We start from the raw sequence: 20,263 nt of genomic DNA on the forward strand, positions 1-20,263 counted from the left end.
ATGTGAGATAATTTATCCCATTTTGTTTTTAGCTTCCTCCTTTTTCCAATGCATTCATCTTCCTTAATTTTATTTTTTATATTATCCCATCTTATTCTCTATGTTACTCCTAACTGCCCTAATAATAATAAAGTTCTTTGGAATTGCAAGAGTCATCTCCCCATATAGGAATGTATACCATTTAACCTTAATAAATATCTTTTCTTTCCTTTTTCCTGTTTACCTTTTATTACTTCTCTTATGTCTAGTATATGACTTTAATGGAATGCTAGAAATGATAAGCAGGAAGAACTAGGGGAAAAAAAATCCCAACCCTAGGAAGACTTATATGAACTGAACCAGAGTGAAATAAGCAGAACCAGGAGAATATTGTACAAAGTGATAGGAATACTGTACAATGAACAATTGTGAATAACTTAGCTATTCGCAGCAATAAAGTAATCCAAAACTATACCTAAGGATTCATGATAAAAAATGCCATCTACCTCCAGAGAAAAAGGATTGATAGTCTGAATCCAGATGAAAGCCATTTTTGAAATTTTATTTCTTAATTTTTTATTCAAATTTTCTTCTACAAAAGGATCAATATGGAAAAATACTTTACATGATTCCATGTGTTAAATCTGTAAGATTGCTTACCATCTCAAGGAAAGGAACTTGGGGGCAGTGGAGAGGAAGGAAGAGAGAGAATTCTAGACTCAATATATTTTTTTACATGTTAGAAATATTTTACGTGTAACTGGGGGAAAGTTAAATTTTTAAAATAAACTTTATTCAAGCAAAGGACAAATCAAATAAATCTGTGTATGTGTGTTCATGTGTGTGTATGTCAGGGTGTACAAATCTCTCTGCATCTTGAGTCAATCATATGTCTACCAGAACATGAGCAAGATGCTTCATCATCGGTCCTATAAATATATAGTTGGTTGTTGCCTTGAATAGATTTAAGGCTTTGAAAGTTGTCTTTGTATGATTTCATTATAAAAATTGTTCTGTTCTTCTGCTTACTTCATTCTGCATCAATTTATACTTCTCTGGATTTTTAAAATCTTTTTTTTTAATATCAGGTCAATAGTTCAGCATATTCATATACCACAATATGTTCAATCATTCTCAAAGGGCAATTCCCTTAGATCTCAGTTTTTTTTTTCTTCTCTCTCTTTAAATCCCCTTCAAGATCAGGAAGTTTGTTTTGCTTGCATATTAACTATATTGTACTCCCTCTTAATCTTTCTCTGTCCCTATCACCACTTGTTTTCCTACAGAGTTAATGTATTTCTACACCAAACACTTTGTGTGTAAGTATATGGGTGTGTTCAGGCTTCTTTTACTTTATTCAAATAAAAAACAGTGGGGTTTTTCAGATGGCTGTCATTTTCACCCACCCTTTTTTCTATACTCTATACTTCTTTACTACTATACTTCTATACTCTATACTTCTATACTCTTCTATACTTTTTCTATACTCTTCTCAAACATCCCTGTTATAATAAATAGCAATTTTAATCTCTTCCCATTCCTTTCTCTATTAGTGTATTGTTTTAACTGTGCTTTATATTCTTCCTAATAAAGTCTTCAGAACAGAATGAGCCTATACTCCTTCTAGGTCCTGTTTTTATTTTGATTTTTTTAACTTGCTCAAAACCCTATCAAGCCATTAAGGAATGGCTCCATTTTGAAGGAGAAATTTTCCTTCACCTCTTTTCCAAATGTTAGCACTGCATAGTCACACAGACCTTTTAAATTCCTCAAATAAATTTAACTTTATAGTTTTCTGTTGTTTCTCCTGTTCACATTTCAGGTTCTTATTCTACTCTGGTCTTTTCTTTAGAAATATTTGAAAGTCACCTAATCCATTAAACATTCACACACACACACCCAGACACCAAATAAGAATAGGTACAACTTTACTGTAAAAGACTAAAGTGTTTAAAATATATTTCTAAGGGTACAAGATGTGTGTAATTTATTCTCATTTGTAAGTCCATGTCTTTTGCCTTTTGAAATATTTTATTTTAAGCTCTTTTTCTTTAATAGTGAAAAATACCAGGTATTGCATGATCCTGACAGATTCATTGTTATTTGAACTGCTTCTTTTTGACCCTTAAAGGATTTTTTCCTCCTTTGATGAAAAAGTTCTGTATTTTAACTATGAAATTCCTAAGACTTTTAGGTCAAAGGGTTTCCCCTCCCCCTGGAGGCAATTGGTGAATTCATTCTATCTTTACTTTGCCCTCTTTTTCTAATTGACATGGGCAATTTAAAATTATGATTCTTGATTCTTGAATTATTGTTTTTGAGGTTTTTAAAATCATGGTTTTCATAGACTTCAATAAGTCTATCATATATTTTACTAGAAAAAATCATGTTAAATATTATACTTAGTATATAAGCCTATTAAATAACAGTTTGCCTTTTCTAGGAATTTTTTTCAACTAGAGATGTGGAATCAAAAAATTGGTTTCAGTATACTCAGCATTAGTTAAACCACATCTGGAATGTTGTGTTCAATTCTGAGTGCTACATCATTGGAAGAACATTAATAAAGGAAGGAGAATTCAGAGTAGTGACAATAGGACCTCAAGCTCAGGTAATAAGGTCAGTTGAAGAAAACAGTATTGTTTATTTAACACAGGAAGAACAATCAGCAAGAGAACTCTGCCCTTAATATTTTCTTTCATCTTCCTGTGACAATACCCCTGGGCCACCCAGACCCTGTCTCATTGAAGTTTAGGCCTCTTAGGCCTTTATATCCATCTTGAAGTTGAACTTATATATATATATATATATATATATATATATATATGTGTGTGTGTGTGTGTGTGTGTGTGTGTGTGTGTGTGTGTGTGGTGTGTGTGTGTGGTGTGTGTGTATGTGTATATATACACACATATATACATATAAGTTCTACAAATAAGAATATAGCTTTTTTCATAGTAGGAATGATTTGTTTTCCAGTGTTCTCTGGCACTTAATACAGTGCTTGACACATAGTAAATGTTTAATAAATGCTTTTTCAACCATTGATTAATGAAGTTACTGACTTTTGCACACACACAGAACAAACTTTTAAACATCCGAGGAGTAGAGAACTTTTCCATTTCTATTTCTTCAAATGCTCAGCATATTGTAGGTGCACCATAAGTATTCATTGCTTTCAATTGGACAATACTTACTATCTAAAACTCTCAACATGCATATTTGCAAACAATGGGAAAAAAGAAATGATTATTCTTACCCCCTGTGCAATTTAATAATATATCCTCTAAAATGAAAATTTTAAATTACTTTCCAGATGTAGTATCCTAGAATTCTAGGACTTAAAGGAGAAAACATTCAACAATACTAAAAACTTGGAGATGGAAATAATCTTTGACATTAGCAGCAATGTTAAATCTGACTGAGATATGAATCCCAGGAAGAAAATATGAGAGTAGAGTCAATAATAATCTCTAAAGAACACATGATAAAGAAGTCCATCATTATTCACACCTAAAAAAAGAATAATTTATGCAAAATAACTCCCTTAAAAATGGAGATGAAAAGAAACATGACACTTTCAAACCCTGCCAAGCTAAGGATAAACACCAGAAATAAACCATGTGTGTGTTTTGGGAAGCAAACCCGGCAAAGAAACTATTAGGCAGAAAATAATTCCTAACTATGACATGATCCAGATGTTGACTAGCATGGACTTCTCAGCAAAATCTTAGTGACTTCAAGGTCTAGTAGGAATAGTAAATAGTCTACTAGTCTGTGGAGACTAATCTGACTCCAAGCTTTGGATAATTCTGTTAAATTATCACTTTTTGAAGTATCATAGTGATTTAATTTTCTTTTGAGTTGGAAAATGATAAATTACAATAAAGAGTGCCAAAAAACAATTCTTGCTTTGAAGTAGAATAGTACTATGAGCAGAAACTTTTAAGATGCTATGTGGTCTCATCTCAAAGCAAAAGTTCATCTAGAATCTCTCTAGTGGGCAAGTTAGGGGAAAACAAAACAAAGTCAGGAACTTTTGAACAACTTTAATATTGTAAAAGATTTAGGGAATCAATGAGAAAAATAGTGAAAAATAGCTGTCAAGGAAAAAAATTAAAATAGAACTTTGAAAATAAAAATATGACATGTAAAAAGTTATAGTTAACTTCCACATACAATATCTTTTAGATAAAAGTTTCCAGGCACTTTCCTGATTACTGAATAAATATAATCAAGTTATATTCTTCCAGGGAGGCTATTTAGGAGTTAGACCTAATTGATAGTTTTATTAATTCAACTAGGTCCCCAGGATGCTTTTATATGTTATTTAAATACTAAATATGTAAATGACATATCCTAGTTAAAGTGAAGAGAAAAAAGAAATATCTTCTCTATAATATGAAATGATTCTGCATATTTTATAGCCATAGGGTCTGAGTTTCAAAAAGGCCTTCATAGGTCATGTAGTCTACTCTATTATTCTATCATGATATAGTAGAAATGAAAAGAATGCTGGATTTGAAGTTAGGATTGAAAGCAGAATCTTTTGTTTACTTTTGGACAAGTTGTTAACCTCTCTAGTCTTCAGTTTCGTTATTGGTAAAATGAAGGTATTGGAAGAGATGACTTCTGAGGACCTTTGAATTATTAATCTGTGGTTCTAAGAATTTATGCTACAACACTCTCATCAAGTTATCACTCCAGTTTGTCATATAGAATTTATAGAACACCTTAGGGTTTGCAAAGTGCTTCATATGTTAGCTCCTCTCAATAACCCTGGGAAATATTATTATTATACCCATTTACAGTTTAGTAACTGAGATAAACAAAGGTTAATTGACTTGCCTAGACTCACACACCATATAAATGTTTGGGTGGATTTTGAACTTAGTTCTTCCTGATTCTAGATTCAAAACTTTATTGATTGTACTATCTAGCTGCCTTTTCAAAGATCTTCAATGATTAGAAACTCATTATTGCCTAAAGCATCTGATTCAACTTTTGGATAGCTATAATTAAGAAAGCATTCCTAAAATTGAATCCAAATTAATCAATTTAATGGTTACTTTATATAAATCACAATGGAAGATATTAGGCGATACATCGCATGATATAATAAACTCATATTTATGTAAATATATACTTTCATAAGTTAATGGGGAAAGTGGCATGTTAAAAGCTAATTTATGTGCTAATATTAGATGCAGGTTTGTGTAATAGATAGTTGGCCAGTTTTTGAGGCAGGAATACCTTGATTCATATTTGGTCCATGACAAATATAATTGTGTGATTATCAGCAAATCCCTTTTATTCTTAGTGCCCCAGCTTTTGCAGGCAAACTGCCCATCTGAATTAGTCAAAGGGATTCTCACATGAGGAGTTCCTCACAATGAAGGAATCAAAGATCCAAACCTCTGCCAACAATAAGTATGTGTAATAAAAGTATTAAGACTTCAGAGGAAGGGGACATCACTGTGAGCTACAGTAATAAGGCAAGGCTTCACTAAGGCTGTGTGTGGATCATGACTTGGGCCTTGAAGGTTGGGTTAGATTTATCTCCTTCACACCCTTTGTTTCAATCAAATAGGCTTACTTATTGCTTTATAGATAGAATATTTTACCTCCACACCCTCGCACCATTTGTCCCCTATGTCCAGAATATTCACCTTTTTTCTTTCCCTTTGTGACAGAGGCTGGCACATAAGAAAAGTTCCAGGCTGAAGAGTGTGTGAAACTGATCACCTCAACAGGGGAGGGGGCCAAGGAATTTGGAATCTGGAGGAGAAGAAGACTCTGGCTGGTAGAGGAGTTGGTCTCTCAGTCTTGAGAAGTTGAAGACAGAAGGTAGGAAAAGACTTTTCTCCTGAGGGTTACCCACTTTTCCTGATAGTGACTGGAAATCTTTCCCCCCAACACTTCCCAATTGAAGGGACTTTCTGAAGAGAAACCTGCGCAGACTTTACCTCAGCTCCTGTTGCCCTGAGTCTGAACTGTGGCCAAGGGGCCAAACCCAGGATGAGTCAACCTGAATTTCTTTCAGGGGGCTCAGGTTTCCAAAGCCTGAGTTCCCCCCAAACTTGAGGAGGGAGGAAAAGGGTTTTAGGTAAAGACAGGGACCCCTTTTCCCCACTTCCCTTTCCCATTCTTTCCTTGCTAGTTATTCCTTTTATATTACCTGATTGATTTGACACTAAAAGTTATCTATTCCCCAAGCTGAATGTGAGTGAACAGATCAAGGGGAGACCCTTTGGTCTCGAGTAGTAGAGGAGGGGAAGAAGAGGGACAAGAGCAAATTGGGTAGAGCAGCTTTAGCTAAGGAGGGAAGGAAGAAGGGGGAAAATCTTCAAACCCCCTCTCCTCTCTCTGAGCCAACCCTAAACTTCAGCTGTCTCCCCTGAACCCCACTTTTGAGAAGGGTTTCCGTTCTTTCCTCCTCTCTATACTGAAAGACTGAACCCCTCGGTTACAACTTAATCTCCCCTTATAATATACCTTATAGAATTCTGAATTTCATTCAAAAATAAGTTTAGGTGCCCCTGCTTATAGAAATCTATCCTGGTGATGCCCAACCCTTACTACTTATTACTAATCCCCAGCAGCTGATGCACTCTTTCTGGAAATTGGGTTGTATCTTTTGCATTTACTTGTCTATGAAGGTATTATTTTCTCTATTAGCATAGAAGTCTCTTGAGGTCAAACGACGTTTTATTTTGATCTTTGCATCCTAAGTATCTAAAACAATGGGTGGTCAAACATTAAACTCCTGAAAATGAACTTTTGTAAGAGAGAAGAGGAGAATTCCAGGGAAAGGTCATATGCAAGACAGTTTGGGGTGACAGTGAAAAGATCAGCCTAACTAGATAAGAAAGCTAATATTAGGGAATAGTGGGAAGATATGTTTGGAATTCCAATTTGGAAACCTTAGATTGTAGAGTGCCTAAAATACCAGGCTATAATTATTAGACCATGTAGGAGAAGATTTTAGAGCAGAATACTGACATGATTGAAGAGGAGATTTTAGGAAGAACTATTTGGAGGAAATGGAGAATGGAATGTAAAGAGAAGGCTTAGATCTGCAGGTGCAGACACATACACACATGGACCACACTGTGGCTTTACTGGAATAGGGAACAACTAAGGAACTCCTTTTACAAATGCAGTTTGCTAAATGTTCTTCAATTTAAAATATCAGAGTTGACTGAAGCATTGACAAGTTGAAGAACTTGTCCAAGGTCCCATGTCCAGTATGTAAAAAAGGCAGAACTTGAATCCAGTTCTTCCTGACTCCTATGCCAACTTTCTATCTGCTTTGTTATATTACTTTTATGTCTTTTGTATAAGGGGTAAATATCATAAATCCAAAGCACAAACTCTATAAAATGCTAGTTTAGTGTTTAAAGAATATTTGTAGCTATACTAAGGTTAAGTGGTTGCCAAAGAGACAACACTCACGGTGCAAAATGAGAATATATTTTTATTGAATTTTATTTTTTCATTTACATGTAGAAACAATTATTGACAATTGTTTTGTGACATTTTGAGATTCAGAAAATCTTCCTCCCTCCCAAACCTTTCCAAGGCAATAAATAGTTTGATATAGATTATGCCATCGCTCAAAGGATATATTTTAATACTGACATTAAAATTCACCTATTTCTAATTCTACAAAAGCTACTTTCCATGACATACAACTATTTAGGATTCTTTTAATAAGTTAAGTTAGAGTTAGATCTGGAGGTGAACACTGTATTATATATATAGAAAAATTACTTTGCTCAGTCTTAGGAACTTCCTTCATATCACTTATCCTATCAAGTTCCCTTATCCGTTAAATGATGATAATATCATTACCCATGTCACCATTTTGGACAAAAACACTTTGTAAGTTCTTCTTTGTTCCAATGGCTCTGAGCATTGCACAACGAGGGTCCTTCCTCCAAAGAGACAGATCACATTCCTGTTCCCCTAAACTTTCAAATCATTTCTGACTCCATAAAGTCATAAAATAATAATTTCTCTGTAGCAAAGCCTTGAATCTTTCTGAAGAGAGTAAAACATAGGTGATGAAATCACCAAAGCTGGAATCATATTTTTCCAACTTTCCCTAGGAAACACAAATGCCTTCACAAGTCCAGGTTCTAGTTCTTACTGTGACCCATGCTGTAAGGCCTTGAAATAGGAAACATTAAAGATAAGATGGCATCTTGTTCCCAGGAGATGGTCTTGAATAGGAGAGCCATAAATCTGGGCAGGGTTATAAGCTTAGGCTTTCTGCATTTGAGAAGCTCTCGGAGGAAAACTTTCAGCTCCTTTTGACTATGGTTTTTACAGTACCCTAAATTCTATGAGGAGGGGGGAAAAAGCACTTATGAATGCTGTATATTAGTATTCCTACCCTAATATTTAATTAAAAGCTCTTATCATTATAGAGATGCAAGTTGATACAAATGGATGAAGTCCAGCTGACCACTTCCTTACCATGTTTTTGCACCACTTAAATCTAATAACAAGTATGGCCAACAGCTATAAATGTAGGTTGGGTTAACCAACATTAACAGTGCGTGCATGTGTGTGCATCTATATATTTCCAAGAATATCATTCAAATGTTCCTGGGTGGTCTCCTACTGCTTTGTATACTGCAACCAACTGATCCTGAAGTTCAGGGTTATTGAAAAGTATCATAAATAAAACCCATGTGTGCCTTGCTCCCATGCCAGATGATATTTACAAAGGTTTCTACGACCTTCCCAGTTCATTGCCTGTGAAAAGCACCACAACCTACCAGTAGTTGGTACACTCACAAATATTTTCATATTGTTGAATTCAACCCTGTAATCTTTTCTGGCAAATAGAATTCTCTGCTTGTGAAAGAACCAGGTTATTTATTGTTGCATTCACTGTAGCATGTCAAAGCAACAGACACTGTCTGCTTGTAGCAGCCAGAGAACAGCTTGCCTGGGCATCAATTGTCGTAGATACACATACATACTCCCCGTAACTCACAAGCCTCTCCTAAAATAATCTGGTATCAACTTTATAGTTTTTCAAGAAAAAAAAAGGATATTGATCAACCCAGCACTCATCATTACCTATTAAAAACTACTTCCAGAAAATATGTAGAGCCCAAGTACTCCGATGGATGTTTTATGTCAAAGGGATTTCAGGAAGCGGGAACCTTAAATTAATGCTCAAGGGGGTTGCCAAGTCTTGGAGTTTGAAAAGTGCAGTTTTCTCTTAAGCTCTCTGTAAATCATCTTAAAATACTGCTGATTTGCTAATGTGTAACACAGACTGCTAAAATGTTGGTTGGGGGGAAAGGATAAATTGGGAGCACTGGGACCAGGCATCTGGGGGCAAATTGAAGTATAAGAATGTTTTCCAAACCAGACATGATATGCTAATTGCGCAATTGCATTGGGTAAAGTAAATTCACCACCAAAGAGGTGATGCTTTCCTCTTCCTGAGACATGAAACAGAAGCATTTCTTTCTGTACAGGAAAGAGGCATATAAAGAACTAGATTTGGTATATAAAATCCCAAAGCCTATACTTTGCAATAATATTGCTAAGGGGCTAATAGCCATTCCAGGTCCTTAAATTGTGGAAATTGTGGTATTTTTATTGGCTCCAGTATTCCATATGGGATGGGTTACATGTTATCTCTTCATTGTTTTTTGTTTTTACTTAAGATATTTAGTTGTGGAATTAAAAGTGAGGCATCAACAGCAGATTTTAGAATTATTCTTTACACAAAGGCCAGAAGTGACATATGTAAGACTTTATATCCCAATTATTGACAAATGTCTCAGCCCATGTTAGGATATGGTTCTTTTTTTCCATTTATTTTAAAAACTACTGTATGTTAATCTGTCCTCCTTGTTAATTCTCAGTGAGCAAATTAAAACACAACAAATCCCACAGCACATATCCACATGGTCTGACAACAAATCCCCATGCAATGAAGCATATCTGCACATTTCTCATATCAAAAGTACTTAATAAATTGTGTTTGACTGATTTGCTCAGAAGTTCTCATTGTGAAACATCTCTTCTTAGTTGTTAAGTAGTAGAATGTACTTGTGAAATATGGCAAAACTTGTCTAAGATAGCCAAGATGTTTGTTGGTTTGTTGGTTTACTTAGGTATATTGAATACTTGTGAAGTAGGGTCCTGTTGAATATGGAGTCAATGGAAAATAACAGTCCATGTAAGAAAGAAAAAAAGCATAGGTAAAACGTATTTTGCATTATTTTGGAAAAGTACCTTATTAGTAACATTTGGAAACCTTCAGCAACCATGACAAGGGTAGCAAGTACACTGGTATCCCGAGCCATTCTCCCTCTCTTGTGAAATTCTGTTCACTCTAACTCACCCCGCATACCCAAACACACACCTCAAGGGTCAAATGAAACTGCTGAGTCAGGAACGTTATTCCCTAGCTCTACTCCCCCAAACACAGGGTAAACAATGCAAAGGGTAAATATCTTGGAGCCTACTGACTTATTTTTTTCTATATCCTTCTCCTCTCCCATTATCCCTCTCTTTCTCTTCCATCCCCCTTCTTTCTCTGTCTCTGTCTGTCTCTGTCTGTCTCTCGCTCTTTCTCTCTGTCTCTCTGTCTCTGTCTTTCTGTCTCTGTCTCTCTCTCTGTTTCTCTCTGTCTCTGTAACTGTCTCTGTCTGTCTCTGTCTGTCTGTCTGTCTCTGTCTCTGTTTCTGTCTGCCTCTGTGTCTGTCTGTCTGTCTCTCTCTCATTTTATGCTCTCACTTCCTAAAGACATTGGATCTGGTATCCCTTCCCTCAGTATTACTCCCTCAAACAGGCTCATGCTGTTTAATGATAATCCCCTCCATCTGTATGTCCATCAAATCTCCAGTGCCTTCAAGAGAGCAATTTCTGCTAGTTGTTAGAAGGAAAGCAAGCTAATTAAACTCATTCACATTAAGATTTGAATGACTTATAGCCTTCCAAAGAAAATTTGCATTTTAAAAGAGAATTGGGGTTCACCCAAATGAATCTGTAATTATTGTAATTTAAGGCAGACAGTGTGACAAGATGGAAATATACATGTTGTAGGCAGAAAGCCAGCTTTAGAGTCACCAAGATCTTAGTCCAATCTCTTCTCTGATCTACACTAGTTAAGAGATCAGGAAGGCCATTGAACTGCTTGGTGCTTCAGGCAACCAAGGCAAACAATGACAAAACTAGAACCAGAGTGCTTTGGTCCTCCCTGGAAACTTTTTATACTGATAAAAACCACAGCTTCCTGCCTACCAGGAGGGGGGAAAGGGCTGACAACATTTGGGAGGGAGAAAGGGAGAATCTTCATAATACCTTACAAGTTCTATCCTATTATGTGACTGCTTGCTCCTAATGTCGCCTAGGCTGTGCTGTTGCTTAAAAGAATTGTTGCCTCTCCCCACTTGATCCTGCACTCAGGTACAGTGGTTAGAACACTAACATACAATATTTGCAAATTATTGCAAATATACCTTAGAATCTCATCCAACAGGGGAAGCTGGGTGGCTCAGTGGATTGAGAGCCAGGCCTAGAGATGGGAGGTCCTGGGTTCAAATCTGGCCTCAGACACTTCCCAGCTGTGTGACCCTGGGCAAGTCACTTGACCCCCATTGTCTAACCCTTATCGCTCTTCTGCCTTGGAGCCAATACACAGTATTGACTCCAAGATGGAAGGTAGGGTTAAAAAAAAAAAAAGAGAATCTCATCCAACCCTGACTTCTGCCAGGAGCTGGTTGTACCCATTTTGGTTTCTGCTTGTATAAACCACCAATAAATATTTATTAAATGCTTTCTGTGTATCAAGTACTTACTTGTTGGAGATAACATCCATAAGGTAACTAAATTGTGTACCCTACAGTCAGGAAGTATTTTCCATTGGTAAGATAAGAGGCATAAAAGTTGGATTTGATCAGCAAAGGCAAAATGAACAAATGCCATTATTAGCCTTTCTGTTGTGTACATTTATTCTAAATATAGGCCTAAAACAAGTATAAAAATATTGCTCATTTGGTGATGAGGTTTTTTCATTTCTCCCAATCATATACTGAAGTTGAAGCAAAAAAGAGTCAACCCTTTAACATCAGCTAAGCAAAGTATTGTTAACCCCACTTTACAGATTTGGAAATTTGATCCCAAGAGATCCAATGAGCTGATAACCTGCCTACTTCAACTAAAGTACATTATTTCTCTTCTGGTCTTCAGCAATATGAGGCACTAATAAATTCATTTTGTAAGTATTTATTTTGCATTAGTGTACACATGTCCTAAAGTCCTGGATTTCTTTTGTTCAGACCAGTCCTGAATGATTCAATAACCCACTGAGGTTCACTTTTTAATAATTCTTTTGGAAGGGTTCAATCCTGAGAATGGGTTTGCAATGGAAAAAATCAATAAGACTGTCAACTTTTCAAGTAAACACTTCTCAGGATATGAACAGCTAGAGTTACTGCAAAGGCTATTTTCACATCATAAAAAAAGTCTCAGCCTGCAATTCTTGGCAACCTTTAAAAAAGCCTTTTTTTTTTAACCTCAAGGTTTCAAATTAGTTCTACCTGAGTTAAAATCATGAAGAAAGCAGGATTATGTGGCTCAAACTAGAATAGGAACTCAACAAAAAGCTCCATGGTTTTGGCCAACTTGCAGCTGACACGCTTCCAGGTGACTAACTGCTACGTGATTTCTTCAGAATGAGCAAAAGCTTTTTACAGACCAGGGGTCAGCATTTCTGAACCTTTTTAGGCTCACAATACTCTATCACTATTTGATTTCTGGAACATGCCTTTTTTCCCTAAACATTATATGGCAAACTTCTTTTAACAAATTAAAATTAATTAATATTCCTTCTGTGTTGAAGATCTCAAGACAGTTGCTGAAGCAATTGAGCTTCCCAGAGGAGTCACAAAACCAAGGTTTGCAATAAATACTCTGTGGAGGAGAAAGGGGAAAAAAGTCAAGGTTTTGAGGACAACAGAAAAGCATCAGGGCACTCTGGTTCCAATTCTAGCTTTGCCATCTCACTACTTATATGATTTTGAGAGATGTCATTTCCTTTCTTTGGGCCTCAGTTTCCCCAAATATAAAGTCAGGAAAGTGGGGGTAAACTACTAGAAGTGGTTTCCTTAATTTCTACTTTCTATGACAATTTACTTTTTTAAATTGGTGCTGAGGACTTACTCCAGAACCCCTCATGAGGAAATTGGTACACTACAGAGGTTAGGATGACCAAAGGTAACCACTAAAAAATATATGATCATACTGTAACCATGATCACTCTATATACCATTAGAAAAGAAAGATAGTCCCTTACAAAAACACTGATAGCAATGGTGGCAAAGCTTTGGAAGCTGAGAGGAAGCCCATCATTAGGGAATGGCTGAACATGGATTCCATTGTGATGGAATACTATTGTGCCACAAGAAATGATGAACTGATAATCACACACACACACAAAAAAACCCTGGAAAGCCATAGGTGAAGTGATGCAAAATACAGTGAGCAGAACCAGGAGAATATTGTATAGAGTAAAAGCAATAATGCAAGATGATTAACTGTGAATGGCTTAACTACTATCAGCAATGCAAGGATCTTAGACAACTGCAAGGGACTCATGATGAAAACAGTGAGCCATCACCAGAGAGGAAAATAATAGACTCTAAATGCGGATTGAAACATATCATTTTCACTTGATTTCCTTTGTGAAATGTTCTCTAGCATAAATGATATATCTTTTTTTATATATCTGTATTACCTGCTGTCTCAAAGAGGGGAAAAGGAGAGGGATGGAGAGACCATGGATCACAGAATACTAGAAAATTATTAAAATTGTTTCTACATGTAATCTAATTAAACTAAATATATATGCATATATACACAAATATATACATATTCCTTGTCCTTAAAGAGATCAAATTTGAATGATGGATAAAATATATGGAAAATTTAGCTGTAAGTCTAATGGAATGGTCCCATAATCCATAGGGTGCCATAACAAAGTAAATAGTAACACTGCTTCTTCAATCCCATTTTCACTGATAAAATCACATCAGATTCTGATGTAATGTTGCCAAAAGATTCTTTTCTGGAGATTCATTATCTGTGGCTATTGCACCAGGACAGGAACAGTTGTCAAGCTTCAGCTCCATAAAGGCTGCTTCCCAGGATGATCACTGTGCACTCTGGCTCCCCAAAATATCTATGAAAAGGATCCTCCTTTTGTGGATTTCAGGGACCACAGGTGCGGCACATTTTTTGGTGATTATATATTGTCTTTTTTTTTCTTTTATCTATTAAAATTTTATGTTATAATGTAATGATTTTAAGCCATTCATCCATTTTGTGAAGATTATTAGTTAGGTAAAACTATATAATAAAATTTGTAATTTCACTTACACAGGCACATATAAAATCTAATAGATCACAATATTTTAAAAACAAATTAACAAATGAGGGTATCTTTTTCAGTCCTCTCCATGCTGTTGACTTCCTGCTTTTCCCCCACGGGTATCCTACACACTATACATTACAAGTTACAATTGGACATATGTACCAGATGAGGAGTCCAGTACTATCTCACATATTAAAAAATAATAAAGTTTAATTCCTTTTTTGAAGTAACAAAATAAACACAAAGAGAATCTCATATTTTTTCCAGTATCCTAAAAAATTATCTTGCATATCTGGGAGTGGGCACACCCCACTTTCAAAACCATTGTTTAACATTATATACATTGTAAGTCTTATGAAAAATAAAAGTATAAGGCCATAAATACAACAATGAAATTGACTAATAAAGTGATTTTGCCACTTTATTATTTTATTATTTTTGTTCATTCATTTTATTATTATTTATTAAATTATCTTATCAGATCTTTATTCATTTATTTTTATTAATTATATTAATTATATTTTAATCAAGTGATTAGGATTCATTTTTTGCATTGTGAAAATTTCTTTCATATTTACCTAGTACTGATTTTGGTAATTGCTAAGTTCTACCATATATAAATCTGACTAGGTGAAAATCTTTGGATCCATTAACATTATTAATGTAAATAATAGAATTTCTTCAACAGTATGATGTTAGAAAGATCACTGTCTCTAGAACAGGAAGATCTACATTCAAGTCTTACCTGTAAAACTTATTATCTTTTGTTAAGTCCTCATTTTTACCTCCACAAAAGAATTTATATATATCCTCTTATCTCCAGTCCCATTTAGAGATCAGCTCTCATCACCTCATATCTCTACTACTACTTCAGTAGCCTGGTCATTGTTTTCCCTGTTTAAAGTCTCTTCCCTCCCTAATTCATCCTCCACCGAACTTCCCACTGATTTTCCTAAAGTACAAACAAATCTGACCATATGATTCCCATCCCTTACTTAGACTCAATCAACACTATATCTCCCTTTTACCTCCAGGATCAATTCTAAAAGGTTCTCTTCGACAATGAAAGTCCTCAAAGGCTGGCCCCTCTCTATTTTTTCCAGATTCACTCCCTCACACTCTATAAGTGACACCAACCTTTTAGTGTTTCTTCTCATATGACACCATTGTCTGACTCCATGGAGACTTCTTACTACCTATTTCTACTCACTGTTGCTTCTCTTCCTTAAAAACTTGGCTAAAACCATCCCTTCTGCAGAAGTCTTCTGGCCCTTCTCCACCCTCTTCCCACCTATGGTGGCTTCAATATGAAAATACCTTCTATCTCCTCAAAGTTGTTGTAAGAATAAAATGAGATAATATTTCAAAAGAACTTTGCAAATAGAGTTCATTGGCATTCCATACATATAACATACTATATGCAAAGTCACAGAGGCAGAAAACTAGATTCCAAGTTTGGGAAATAGCCAGCAGCAAGTTTAATGGAAATGCAGCAAAAGTGAAGGAAAATCTTATGAGTTTTAGAAACCAAACTTTGAAGAGTTTTTAAAGCTTAAGGAGTTTGTATTTTACCTCAGAGATAATAGAAAACAACTAAAATTTCTTGAGGGATGTGATGATCTCTGTCTATGAAGAATATTTTTTCCAGAAAAATAGATTTGAAAAAGGAGATATTGTTTTATACCTTGTTCTGCTTGGCCCCAGGAGGTTGAATGAGTCAATGGGTGGATGGTGCAAAAAAGCACACTTTGGTTGGTGGCAGAAACATTCTTTACAATCAGACCAGTCTAAAACTAGAACAGGATGCCTATAGATAGTGAGATGTTTCTCACTGGATGACTTCAAGCAGTGTTGAAATAGCTTTTTGGGGAGTTTCCTGTGTAGTTATTAAGTCTTTTTCCACACTGAGATTATGATTTCAGATTTTTTGCTTCTAAATCCAGTGACCTTTCTTTCCTTCTTTAAAAACAAACTGCAATCTTGATTTCTTTTGTTTGGACATCATCTTCATTTCTAAATATGTCCCTCCATCTTCCCCTATCAATTTGTCCATCCCTGATAGCAAAGTATAAAAAAGAAAATTCAGAGAAACCAACCAATGCATCAATCCTGCAGTAGTTGGTTTATAGTCTCCTTTGTTGTTGTTAATTTCATTGATATCTTTCTAGTTGCTTTGCATATTCTTTTTCCTAGTCCTCCATTTTATATCAATTCATATAAAAATCTAGTGCTTTTCTAAATTATTGAAATGCATCATTTTTCAGCATGACAATATTCTATTACAAGCATGAATTATAATTTAACTATTACCCACTTGTCTGGTACCCTTTCCAACTAATACTATGAATTATTTGAAGTTTCTTCATTTGTTTATTCTGAATATCCAAAAGGCTTCTAACATTCTAATATAGTAAGCACAATGTCAATGAAAAGATAAATCTCTCTCCTTGTTCGCAAGATGTGTAATATAATACTACAGAAATAGAATAAAATTAATGGAGTTGCAAAGTTGAAAACGGAGTGGTATTGTTTTACAGCTATTAACAATGTTAGTTGCTTGGCCAACTGAGAAATATCAGAGGATTATCCATCTTAAGACTAGACCTTAAAATGATCAAGAAAGTAAGTCAATAGAGCAAAAATCTGACATAGTTCATTTTTGCTATTCTGTAAAATGTCAAATGACTCCTGAAATATGGGCCAAATCTAATTAGAAGTGGAAATTGCCATGCATGATGCTGATGAAGTGGTTTTATTCAGTACAGTATTATTAAAGTTTTGCTCTTTGCCCTCTTGATTCATTTCTATTAATCCTGAAATTCTTCTTAGTGAAATGAAAATCAAACCAGCTTTCGTGGTAAAACTTTAAAATATTTACTGATTTTAATTATTTGTTATTTCCACATTTTGCTTTACCTATCACTTATTATTAACTATAAACACATTCCTCTATTTTTATGTCCATTTTATACATTCAAATGTAATTATCTTATGAAATAAAATCTCATGCAAATAAAAGTACTTGTGGTTATATCACCATGTATACTAATTTTAAAACTAAGTTAGGCTAATTTACATAAACATAGTCATCATCTTAATACATCATTTACTATTTACTTTTTGCTTAAAATAGTGATAGGCATTTCAAAGTGAGGAAATCTGAGAGATGTATATGGCACAGAACAAGCCTGGAAATGTTTATAGCCTCATTATCCTTCTACCATGGCTATTGATTCTAGACAAAATTCTAGAATAATCTATTATATAAGTAGTTTGTGAGAACTTTTCTGAGGAGGCATTGATAAATAAATTATATACAAAAGAAAAAATCATACCATTTTAAAAAATGTAAAGTTATTGCTTTGTCAACTGTGAATAAGGAGACAAAAACTGGGAAATATTATGAAATATAAAACATGAAGGGCAATATGGATTATATGAATAAAACCCAACAATTTTTAGACCAAAAAAAAGTAAAAGCAAAATTAGAAAGATAAAATAATGGGTAGGAGAAACATTTTCATTAAACATCTCTGACACAAGTTTAACATACAAAACCCTTAAGAAATGGACACAAAATATGAGTAAGAGCCATTTCCAAATAGACATATGCTCAAAGAATATACTTGGTGGAACAGTGGTTAGAATACCAGGACTGAAGTTTGAAAGATCTTAGTTCAAGTTTGACTTCAGATACTTATTAGCTATATGACCTTGGACAAGTCACTTAACCCTGTTGACCTCAGTTTCCTCACTGGCAAAAATAACTGGAGAAGGAAATGAAAAACCATTCCAGTATCTTTGCCAAGAAAACTACAAATAGGTTATGAAGAGTCAATAACAAAGAAGTCAAGATTCCTGTGTAAAAACTAATGTAATTGTTACTTAACATTGTTACAAATGGAACTAGGATGCAGGCGACTACCCTTACACTTGGATTATCCCAGTGGCTGTAGTCATTGGAAGAGAGTTTAGACACCCCAAATACCTTAAGAGGCAGAACCCATAATTGGAGAATTACTGAGGCAGGACTAAAATCTAACCTATCTGACCTTCAGGCAAGAGGGTTAAAGTACCCTATACTGCAAGTATATATGACATATGAAATTCTGTGATGCAAACTGTGTGCTGTGCAAACATGGGTAATGAGCTCAGGAGTCAAAGAACACATTGGGATAAAAGTAGAACTTGGGCTGAATTTTGAAGGTTGGCAGGATTGGTGAATAAAAAACAGTCATTATAAAATTTTGTTATCTTCATTGAAGATATAGAACTATCAGAAAGAAAAAAAGAAGAAATGTCTCTCTTTTTATCCTGCTGTTTTGCATCATTCTGAAATGTGATTTTGTCACCTAAAGTGGTGGTATACTTGGCAGGTTGGATAACTCAGCAAGAACATCCTGAAATGATCCTTCAATATTTGAAGTAATGAGAATTTTCAGAACATCAAATACTCAAATGATAGCACCAAAATTAAAATCAAAGCAATTATTTTAAAATATCTCTTTGTACTCTTTTTTTTCTCCTTTCTACTAACACAAATAATTCAATAAGCATCTATCCAGCACCTACTATATAGCAAAAACTAAGGTTATAAATTCATATATTTAATTTGTAATATTCTATACCTAACTTTGGATTTCAGTAAAACAAAAGAAATCCTAAAGTATAAGAAGTTTAACTATTCATCTTGATGTAATATAAACTTTCCAACACCGTTCCTGGAAGTATTGCAATTTAATTGGTTTCTGGTGTCCACCCCTATAAAACTTTTAACTCGCAACGTTCTATGATGTCATGAGCATAGAATCAAGTAGAAAATCTGCAAAGGAGAATGACCACATTTAACCTGAATGTCAACATCTGTCTATCTTCAGATTGTAATCTTCTGCAAAGAATAGGGTATTGTGAATCTGTGGTACTTTCTATAAGTATAAGGTGCCAAGATCTAACTAAGATATTTGAAGGTATAATTATGTGAATACAGTCAATATGTTTGGCATATGTCAGACTCCATACAGAGTGTAGCTCATCTAGTGTGCTCACCTGTTTTTATTAAAAGGTATGTAGAAACCATTAATCATCAAACTATAAGTCCTTATGACTGCAGAGCTAAAAATGAACAAATGAATATTACACATGCATATATTATACTACTAAACCTGTGTTCCAGATCCATTTCCTCATGACTCACTGCCTGAAGATTGAAATTAAAAAAAAAAACCTGAAAAATTGAAAGCTAGTATAAAAATATATTTTTTCTTATAAAGTTTCTCATTGGTTACAACAAACTAAGAAAATAAATAAAGCAAAAAGCAATCAAACAAATGAGATTTTTGATTTTAAAAAAGTCTACTGGAACAACCTCCAGGAAGTGATGCAGAGCGAGAGGAGCAGAACCAGGAGAACATTGTACACAGAGACTAATACACTGTGGTATAATCGAACGTAATGGACTTCTCCATTAGGGGCAGTGTAATGTCCCTGAACAACTTTCAGGGATCCAGGAGAAAAAAAAACACCATTCATAAGCAAAGGATAAACTATGGGAGTGGAAACACCGAGAAAAAGCAACTGCCTGAATACAGAGGTTGAGGGGACATGACAGAGGATAGACTTTAAATGAACACTCTAATGCAAATACTATCAACAAAGCAATGGGTTCAAATCAAGAAAACATCTAATGCCCAGTGGACTTACGCGTCGGCTATGGGGGCTGGGGGGAGGAAAAGAAAATGATCTATGTCTTTAACGAATAATGCTTGGAAATGATCAAATAAAATATATTAAAATAAAAAAAAAGTCTAGTAGACTAAATAGGATAGAAAAAAAATAATGTGGTTAATAGAAACTGTGTCTATCCAAGGAATAAAAATT

The sequence above is a fragment of the Monodelphis domestica genome, chromosome 5 (genome assembly GCF_027887165.1).
Source record: "Monodelphis domestica isolate mMonDom1 chromosome 5, mMonDom1.pri, whole genome shotgun sequence".
In the NCBI taxonomy this organism is placed as follows: Eukaryota; Metazoa; Chordata; class Mammalia; order Didelphimorphia; family Didelphidae; genus Monodelphis; species Monodelphis domestica.